Here is a 10,228-nt window from a genome sequence, read left to right as displayed (position 1 = left end):
TACACCCTTCGGAACTCACTGAGAGGGAATTATTTATGTGGTGTTTATAACAGAATCATTGAATCATTAAGGTTGGAAAACACTTCTAAGATCATCAAGTCCAACTGCCAACCCATCACCTTCATGCCCAGTTTAGACTCCTGTGCCCATCATTTCTTCTGAAGTCCATGCCCATAGCAAGGAGTTTGGAGCTAGATGATCTTTGAGGTTCCTTACAACTCAAGCCATTCTGTGATTCTATGATTTTCTAAGCAGCGTCATTGCAGAGCTTACCTGCCATGTACATGCAACTGCCCGAGGTTGAGGTGAGATAGAGGTGAATCCAGCAGGAGCAGAGTGGCTGGAAGGAAAGGCAAAGCTCTGAAATCTCAGTTCTAAAACTGAAGTGAAAGGGTAGGCGAGGTGTGAGCAGCCCATGCCTCCACAACACATCTCCCACCTGGTATCTCCCTCAGTGGCTGAGCTCTGAAAACCTCTTGGGAAACCATCAGCCCTGGGAAGCTGCGTGGGTTTAAAGTTGAGAAATGCAGTTCAGAGATGACTCTCTTTTGCATGCCATGCGGCTGTCTGCTTTTTCTAAGCCTCTCAATTGGAGTGGATATGACTCGTCTCATCAAATTGGCATCTGCAGTGTAGATGCTGATTTCAGCAGCAGTCACCCTGGGCTCCCGAATGGTCTGCACGGATTGAGCCAAGGCAGCTTAAGGAGTCCAGGGCATGATTCATCTCTGCTTCCACTCCACGTCTAAAATAGGTCTGGAAAGTTGAGCACAGAAAGTGCCGATTTTTTCTCTGCTGGCTGTGAAAGATGCTGATGGTGGTCAGCTCAGCTGTAGTCCCTGTTGTGGACATCCATGTCATCAGATGGATCCTATCCAGATGGCTCCTGGATGTGTTTTTGTGCAGTGCTCAGCACATGGGCATGTCCTTGGTTGCTGCAGATGTTACTTTAGTATAAATAATACCACCAATGTGTTTGAGGACACATAGTGTACTTCTCTCATTATCCCACCTCCATGTACACACACTTAAGTCTACCGCAGGTCAATACATATTTGTTAATATAAGAAGACTAAGGGTAGGAGGGGTGGGTGGGTGAGTATACAATGCTTGGTATGAATAGGGTGAGATAGGCTGATATCATCAGACAGCATTTCTGCATCCTGATTGATTGAGGTGCTCTATTTCCACATTAACTTGCAATAAAGTGCTCTCTCATGCCGATACGCATTCATCATGTGCAATTGTGGAGACTGTTTATAACTTAATTTACTCCAAGGTAATGATGATTATATCTAAATATTTATGGAGAGGTCAGTGCAAGTAAATTTCTCAGTAATTCTGTTTTGCTTTTCTTTTCTTTCTCTTTTCTTCAGCCAGCCAAATTATCTCAATGCTCCCTACAGACCTTCTGCTAATTCCTTTGTTTGCAGTGACAGTTAGTGGAGAAAGAAGGCTGATTAACTGCAGGCTGCCTCTGTGCTGAGCCAGCCTAGAGTCTAACCAGAGGTGTATGGCACATCTCTCCCTTTTCTTTAAATTTTGAACTGCAGGAATGTCATGTGCCAGAGCTGTCTATTAGAATATATCTAAATCATGCACATGTTTGTGTTAGCAGCACAAGCTTCACACCAGTGCTTTCACAATTGATGCTCTCTGCAGATGTGAAAGTGGGTGGCACTACCACGAGAGCAATAGTTGTTCTTCATCTGCTGATGATTTTTTCAGTTCAGACCATAACAGATCATCTTTAAGGTGGATTATATGAGGAAAACACCTTAGAGTGCCACTTAATTTTGGAGTGTGGGCATTTCCCCATTTCTTCTATTTGCTCTCTCTCTCTGCTTTTTATCTCATGTGACACACAGCACCAAGGAGGTCCTATTGCTTCTGATGGAATTTAGCCCTGTGGGGCTGTCATCTGTAGGCACCTCACAGCCTCTCTGCTGATATGTAGGGCTGGATGAGCTGGAATTCCTCTCCCAGGAATTCCCAGAAGCAGCCAGAAGCAGCATGGAAGATGGATCATTGTGTTCTCTCAGGGAAAACAGGAATTCCACGATATCGATATGAAAGAGCTGAGAGGATGTTTCATTTTGATATCTTACAAGAAACATCTGTTGAACACCATGGTTCTTGGCTCTCTCCATCCCAAAGACAGAGCTCTGATTCATCGCCTTCCTCTTTTCCTTCTCCTCCTCCATTGGCCATGTTCATTGTCTTTGTGTAGCTCTAAGTGCCGTGCTTGGTGCAGAACTGGTTGCCATTCATATGCTCCCACCTATCATCACTCCATGTGACTTTTAAGACCTCCACTCATCCTACCTTAAGTGCTGCTTGACTTTGGCTTTTACTTTGATTTGTTTGTGTCCTTCATTTTCTTCTGCTTTTCCCTTTTCTCAGTTGTATTTTCCCTGGAAGAGCAGTAGAAGCCCAGCCACTAACAGCCTGTGTTACAGAATGCCAGAGGGATACTAAAACTCAGTAACTGGTGCCAAATGATTGTTCCACGTATCTGCGTATCAGTGATTTGGGTCAGTATGCATTTTTAGGTGCTCCTCAAAACACTGGATTGTCCAGCCTCAGTTGCCTGGGTTCAGTGCCATCTTGCAGCTCAGCCTTCATGGTGCTGAGGAAGGCAATTGTATAAATCCACTGTAACCCTGAATCAAATTCTGCAAGAGGGAAAAGATACTGAAGTATATTGAACCACAGAGGAAAAAAAAGCCTAAGTGCAATCTGCTCCATTAAAAATTTCATAGGCCGTTACTTTTACAGTGCAATTAGATTTGCAATTTCGATACTATTGGAAGACCAGCACAGTGGATAATCAAGAGCAGAAATGCCTGTGAAGGTACATTTGCAGAAAACAGTTTTAGCTGTCTTTCATGTGGTATGTTCCTGATCACACTCATATGTTGATGGCTGTTGTTCAGGTTGGATATAAGGGAAAATATATTCTCCCAAAGAGTGGTGATGCATTGACACACGCTGTCCAGGGAGGTGGTGGTCACTGTCCCCTGGAGGTGCTCCAGAACCGTGGAGATGTGGCACTGAGGAACGTGGGCATGGTGGGGTGAGCTGATGATTGGACTGGGTGATCTGAGTAGGCTTTTCCAACCTTAATGTTTCTATGATTCTGTTGTTCTTTCCTTCTTCACTCATGCCCATTTCTGTAGTCTTAGCATGCAAGCTCTGGCCCCATGAGACTGCTGAGATGCAGACCTCAAGACTGAGAGCACTCTCCATGACAGAATCCTGGTGGGCTCTACTGAGACTCGATGTCTCCTTATGTCCCAGTGCCCAGGTCTGGCAAATTTTGGTGGAAATTCATGGTGTGCTCAGGGATAACCTTGCTCAACACAAGCTGTGGACAAGCAGAATCATAGAGTCATTAAGACTGGCAAAGACCACTAAGATCACCTAGTCCAACCAGTAGCCACATGGTATGAGATCAGGGAGCTTGTTCAACTGACAGCAAGTTCCATGGAAGTCTGTATTCCTTCCCCCACCCTGAACCCCAGCTCTGCAGCACGCAGCCACACAAGAATCACTGATGAGAAAATAAGATCTTATTCCTTCTGGCTGAAAAAGATAAATTTCCTTAGAAGCGCAGACCCTGACATTTCAGAGAACTGGAGCTAAACATGAAGAATGCGTATTGTTTCTAAACAGATGCATGAATAACAAGAAAAAAAGAAAGTCTTACATTTTTTTTAGCCAATCTCACGATTTCCAAACCTGACTCATGGTTTTTCTCATGCTTCATGGTGACACTGCCAAGCCTCTGTTGTCAGACTGCTGAAAAGCTTGTTCATTTTTATCCAAATACCAAAAAATAAAAAAGAGCAAAATCAGATCCATTTCCTTGTCTCTGAAATTTGGACAGAGTTTGCATCCTCTTTTACAATGCTGTGCCTTAAAAGAAGAAATAGGGGTAGGAAACTGAGCTGCGACACCCAGAGGTCCTCTGTTATTCCTCTTCCAGTCTGTCTCCTTACAACCTTATTGGTTTAATTGCCTTATTAAAAAGAAACAAACAAACTTATAATTCAACACAATTCATTTCTGAGTGTGAAACAGCATTGTAACAGGCTACCCCAAGGCTTCTGGGGTTCTAATGCACACAGAATAGTAATTGTTCTGGAATGATTCCCACCAGGGAGAGGTGCCTCCACTCTTGAGGTGGCCTATTCTCATCCACACAGGTGTAGATGTGCTTCCTGCTAGCAGAAACTTAGGGTAAATCAGGGATTCTTGTTGTTGCTATCTCTGCAGGCAGCCTGGTGCTGCTGAGCTGTGACCAGGGTATGCAGTGCATGCACATTGCTGCTGGAAAACATCTCACTAGGCTGTCAGGCCAGATGTTGGGCAGACAAATTTTCCTGGTGGGAAATCAGTCCCCAACAGGTAGCAGGTGGCATTTTCTTCCCTTTTCTCTAGAATAAAAGGCTTTGGGAATGGGAAGTGAATACCCTCAGCCTTCCTCCCCTGGAGCTCTTTCAAATGGGCAGCAGTATGAATCTGGCACCAGTAAAGCCAGCTATTTGGAAAAAGAGAGAAGTGAGACTAAGAAAACAGTGTGAGGGGGAAAAAAGATGCTCAGAGGCTGAGGTCCCTTGGGGATGCTTGATCCTATGCACCTATTTATCCACAGGAGTTTGTGTGCACAAGGGCTTTCTGCCTTCCCTGGAGATGAGTGATACTTGCTGCTTTCCACAGCATATAATATCGGTTTGACAGCTGTAGCTAACTCCTGGTTCCACTTATTTTTCCCATTATCTAGGATTTCTGTGTGTAAAGGAGCACAGATCGTGTTTATGCCTGCAAATCTCAGATGCAGACAAAGGCAAAGCAGAAATGTCCTCGTTCCCAGCCACTCTCAGTGCTCCAATGGAAATGATGTGCATGGGGGTTTAGTGGGCATGAGGGTGATGGGTTGGCAGCTGGACTTGATGATCTTTGTGGTGTTTTCCAACCTCAATGATTCCATGATTCTGTTATAAACACCACATAAATAATTCCCTCTCAGTGAGTTCTGAAGAGTGTAGAGATGCTTGTGAAGCACAGGCACTGCATACCTTCATGCATACAGTTGCTTTGTCTGCACGGTGGGTGTGTGGTTGCAGTGTGCTGTGTGCTTACATCAGCCTGCATGCACCCAGCATGTGAATCATAGTGTCAAAGAATCACAGAATCATTAAGATTGGAAAAGTCCACTATAATCACGAAGTCCAAATGTCAACCAATCCCCACTATGCCCACTAAACTGTGTCCCCCAGTGCCACATCTCCACAGTTCCTGAACACGTCCAGGGATGGTGATTCCACCACTTCCCTGGGCAGCCTATGCCAGTGCATCACCTCTCTTTCTGAGAAGAAATTTTTCCTAATATCCCACCTGAATGGCTGACACAAAGTGGATCCAAGATGTGGCTATAACGTTCTATAATATGGTCAGGGACAGTTCCCTGGATGGAGCTGTAGCACACTTACCGTTTGCATTCTTTTATTGACAAATTGAGTTGCAAAAGGTCTGATTTGTAGGAGGGCATGCAGAGATTTCAGAAGGGATTGGTGAGAGAATCTCTGTTCTTCTGTATATGACCTCACAACTTAGAATCGTAGACTTGTAGAATGGCTTGAGTAGGAAGAGACATAAAGATCTAGTTCCAAGCATCTGCTATGGGCTAGGCTTCCTCCCACCAGCTCAGGCAGCCCAGGGTTCCATCTAACTTGGCTAGATGTGGTGCCAGCAGCACTGTGACATCAGCTGGGCCCTGTATTTTGTGCCCACCCCTCTCTCTCCTTCCTCTTCATCTTTCCCAGCCCCCTTCCTGATGGGGTTAATTTTATGTTTTTCCTCCAGGGGTTTGCAGCGCTGGCTGAAACGCGCAGGCCAGCTGCCTGCCGGTGGCAGCAGGAAAACAGGCAGACAAAGCAGATGGACCCAGCAGGGGTGGAGGAGCGCTGTCTTCAACGGGCCATAGGCATCACTGAAGAGTAAACAGCTCTCCAAAGGGAGCCGGGAGCTAACCCCAAACCCGTCCTCTCCAAAGTACTCAATCACAGCACATTAACAAGAGTGCCTGGACTGCTGGGGGAGAGTAAACAATGAGAGGCCGTGCTGGCGGGAGAGTGGGAAAAGCGCAGCCCCCCTCCAGCTCGTATTTATTGTAAGAGGGTGTAAAAAGCGGCTCGTGGCTCAGCACGCTGTCAGCGAGCCGTGCTCATTGTCAGTGCTCATCTCCTCGTGGGAAAGCCGCCCTTTGCCTTCATGGGCAGAGTGGGTGCCCGCGTGCTGCTGGACACGCAGAGATGCTCAGCGAGGCTGGGAGGCAGCAGAAGAGGCAAGAGGTGAAACCTTCTCTCCTGCAGGCAAATGTGCTTCAGTGCTCACCCTAAACAGGACACGGATAGCACCAAGGCTACAGCTCCTTCCAACCAGTGCCACTCAAGTGAGCCGCCTGTTTGGATGAGGGAAGCACATTTGGGGACCCAGCGCTATTGTTCAGAGCAGGAGGGGGTGATCTCCTCCTGCCCACACCAGTGTGACTTCCTTGGTTTGAGAGAAGCACTTGATTTATGCCCAGGGGCTGGAGCCCACTCACCAGGCGCTGCTCTTTCATCTGCAACATTGCAGTGAAATTTGTTTACAGAGCTCTTGGAGCAGTCAGATTCTCGCCTTCCCCCTTTCCTCCAAATCAGTGAGAGTTTTCCCTCTCCCTTGGCTCCCACTGCAAAACCGATTGACCTTTCTGGGCTGTGTCTGATACGTGAACCGTGCAAAATCCTTTCTTCTCCCCGAGCCCCGTGCTTGCTTGAGAACGTGGCCGCCTGGAGTAACGCAAGCGGGAGCCCTCCAGCAGCCCTTTGCTGCACTTCTGAGGGCTCCTCCACTTGTAATGCTGCTCATCCTTGAGAGCGGGTGCTGTGGCTGAACTCCCCAGTGCTCTTCGCAAGCACTGATGGTAGGATAGGGAGGAATGGCTTCAAGTTGTGCCAGGAGATGTTCAGATTGGATATTAGGAAGAGCTTTGTTCCAAAAGAGTGGTGATGCAGTGGCACAGGCTGCCCAGGAAGGTGGTGGGGTCACTGTCCATGGAGGTTCAGAAGCAGTTTTCCATTGGGAGCAGGTGGAAATTGAGCTGTTTTCAAGCGTGCCAGTGACAGCTAAAGCTGACCCTATCCTTTGTGCCTTGTATTTCAAAAGCTGGAGTTTGAGGCAGATGAAAACATGCAGGTGTTTTCTTCTTGTCTAAAGTATCTGTGTTATATGCCTTAGTGAAACATGAGCTTTATTCACCTTGGCCATAACATATCAGAGGAAATATCAACAGTAAATCATAGCAAACACAAGGATGGAGCTTTGAGAAAGAAGTGCCAAAGTGGCCAAGAATACATTAAAGGCTGCTCTGGCTCAGTTGCAAGACAAGAAGGTCCCATTTGCACAAAAAGGCATCAAATTGCCCCAGAAAAGAAAACTATGCAAGCTGAGTCTTCTCTGAAACTCAAAGCACAAGGGTCCTATGGGGAACCCAACCCTGTCTGGGTGGTGCTCAGCAAGGCGAGCTCTCCTGGGCCAGGCCATACCCCACATGGCCCATTCCCACACTCGAGAATGTCAGCAGAAGATTTTCATGAGACTCAGGGAGAGCGGTGATGTAACTTAACAATGGGATCTCTCCCCTTTTTCTGGAAAAGAAAAAAAAGGAAGTCTTCAAATTGAGTAAAATTCACTTCACTTAGACCTCCTACAAGTGAATTCCTCTGGTGTTGGTGATGGGCTCCTATTCTCCCTGGGAAATACATCAATTTGATTTTCTCCCTCAAAGGATTAGACACTGAAAGACAACACCACCCTCTTCCCCCCTGGCTTTTCAGTTGCCTCCAGGTGCTTGGGGAATACCAGTGAAAGGAGCCGCTCCCTGCTTCTTTTCCTACATTCTCCTTTTATTTCTCATGATTGCTTCCTCTCTGATCTTTCCACCCCCCTCCCCTCCCCCTCGAAAGAACACCTTCCTTCCCACCAACAGCACTGCCTGCAGATGCTCAGCATGTCCCAACATCCATCCTGGCAGTCGTCCCTCCCTTCCCATCTGATTCCTCTATATTTTCATCATCTGTTGAATAAAATTACTGGTAGCACCTACAGAGCCCAAGCACGTAGACCACGCTGCAGGGCAGATGCAGAGCTGCACACTTGGTGTAAGTGTAGAATAATTTGACATCTACAGCAGAGAGTGGCAGAGCCCCTGACACAATTTCTATGGGACCGCTGGTGATGGGCAGCTCTCCTCATGGTGTGATGCATATTCAGCAGCCCTCTGTCTCCCCTGGACATTGAAACAATTCACTTGGGTAGCTGACAAGAATTGTGGTGGGTTCCAGATGTGCCCTGATGTTTTCACATGGTGCCCCTCCATCTCCCCTAAGGTTTAACCCCTATGACACCAGTTTTTCTTCCGTGACCAAATACATGCTCCTGAATTTGGGGAGGATGTGTGTGTTTATCAGTGTTGTGTGAAATACTCTTACCTCTTCCTTGCAGGAGGACAGAAGAGGGAATGGTTCATTCTGAAGATGTGCCATGATAGGCAATTCAAGCTTGCTTGTATTTTCACACATACCAGCTTGGATAACCTGGGTGGAAAACTGATGTGAAGCAAAGTCCTCAGCCTCTCACAGCTCTAGCAGCAGTCACCAGTGCCCTCCTGGAGCTGAGCTCTTGGGGAGAGTCTTGACTCTGACTCAAGGGCTGGAGGTGACTGCTACACTGCTGTTTTAGGGATCTTGAGTACTTTAAGCTCTTTATTTCCTAAAGCAAACAAAAATGCTGCTCCTGTCTGCCCTTCAGAGGCACCCAGTAGCATTCAAGTCAGCCTCTAGTTTTGGGAATGAGTTTGCCCTCTTCTGTGGGATACGATGGCCTGCAACTCAGGAGGAGTTCACAGAGCATGCCATATTCCTGACTGCCCATGAGTGTTTTATCAGGCCAATATAGGCCTGATGTCACATTGAGGATAAAAGCTTTCCAGACAGGGATGTGTAAAGTTTCCTTAGTGAAACACCACAGAACGCTTTGCAGTTGTTGGAAGATGGGTTTTGTATGCAGCACATCTCGCATCTCAGTGTTGTTCTCCAGAGCTGTTTGCTAGCAAATTGCCAGGATTTGAAATTCAGGTAGGTTGCAGGATGAAAAAATATCCTTCCCCACATTGCTATGACCTTTTTGGTAGTTTATTTGTTAAAGGCATTACTGTTCCCCTTGGGAATGGTGCCTTCCTGTGTTTTATGCTCTAAGGATGTGGCTCTTTTCATGTTTATCTTTGATTCAAGCATTGTAAAGAGCAATCCCTCGCACTTATGCGCTTCATTGTATTCTGGCCATGAGAGATTCTCCCCCACTGTTTGTAGCCTTTTTTCAGTGCAGCTAGTAAAATATTTGAACAGGGAAAAAAAAAAAAAAAAAGAAAAAAAAGAAAAAGGAAAAAGAAATAAAAAAGAAAAAGAAAAAAAAAAGAAGAGAAAAAGAGACACTAAACAGTTTCCAGCATTTAGAGGATAAAATGAGATGTAAGGAAATGGATGACTGTGGTTAATGCACAGGGCTGGGAGGCCTCAGATGGACCTTGGCCTCTCTTCATTTCTCTGCTGACTTCTTCTGTGACTTTGTCTAAGTTATTTGACCTACTCCTGCTGTAGCTCTGGGGTGTTAAACACACACTGTGTTTTCTGCTTGGAAAACCCGAGCTTGCTGTCCCCAGAGAGAAGAGCTCAGTGTTGCCTCTCCGCTCCCCATGAAGAGCTGTATGGCCATGAGAACTCAGCATCCTCTGCTCTGCTTCCAACAAACCCAGGGCCCTCAGCCACCCCTCACACCCCTTGTCCTCCCATGTGGATGCATGTCAGCATGTGATTCGGCCTGGTTTTCTTCCCTGAATTCGGATGACACATGGAAGCTGATTTGCACAGTGTGGATGCAAACCAATGGCTTGTCCACTGAAAAATAATTAAATTTTAATGGGTTACAGCAGGCAATCTGGAATCCAAGGATCCTAAGGCTGGTTAAGTGTGTGTGTGGGGGGGGGAGGTGGTTAAGGGGACACCTCCAGTGGGCAAGGGTCTGCTGTAGTCCAGATAAGCCCTCATAATTCAGAGTTTTCTTAAAATTCTAGGGCATAATGGCACATCTGGTGACAGAGCACCAAGTGAATATCTGACATAAA

This window comes from Coturnix japonica, chromosome 2 (genome assembly GCF_001577835.2).
Source record: "Coturnix japonica isolate 7356 chromosome 2, Coturnix japonica 2.1, whole genome shotgun sequence".
Classification (NCBI taxonomy): domain Eukaryota; kingdom Metazoa; phylum Chordata; class Aves; order Galliformes; family Phasianidae; genus Coturnix; species Coturnix japonica.
This window is presented reverse-complemented; position numbering follows the sequence as displayed.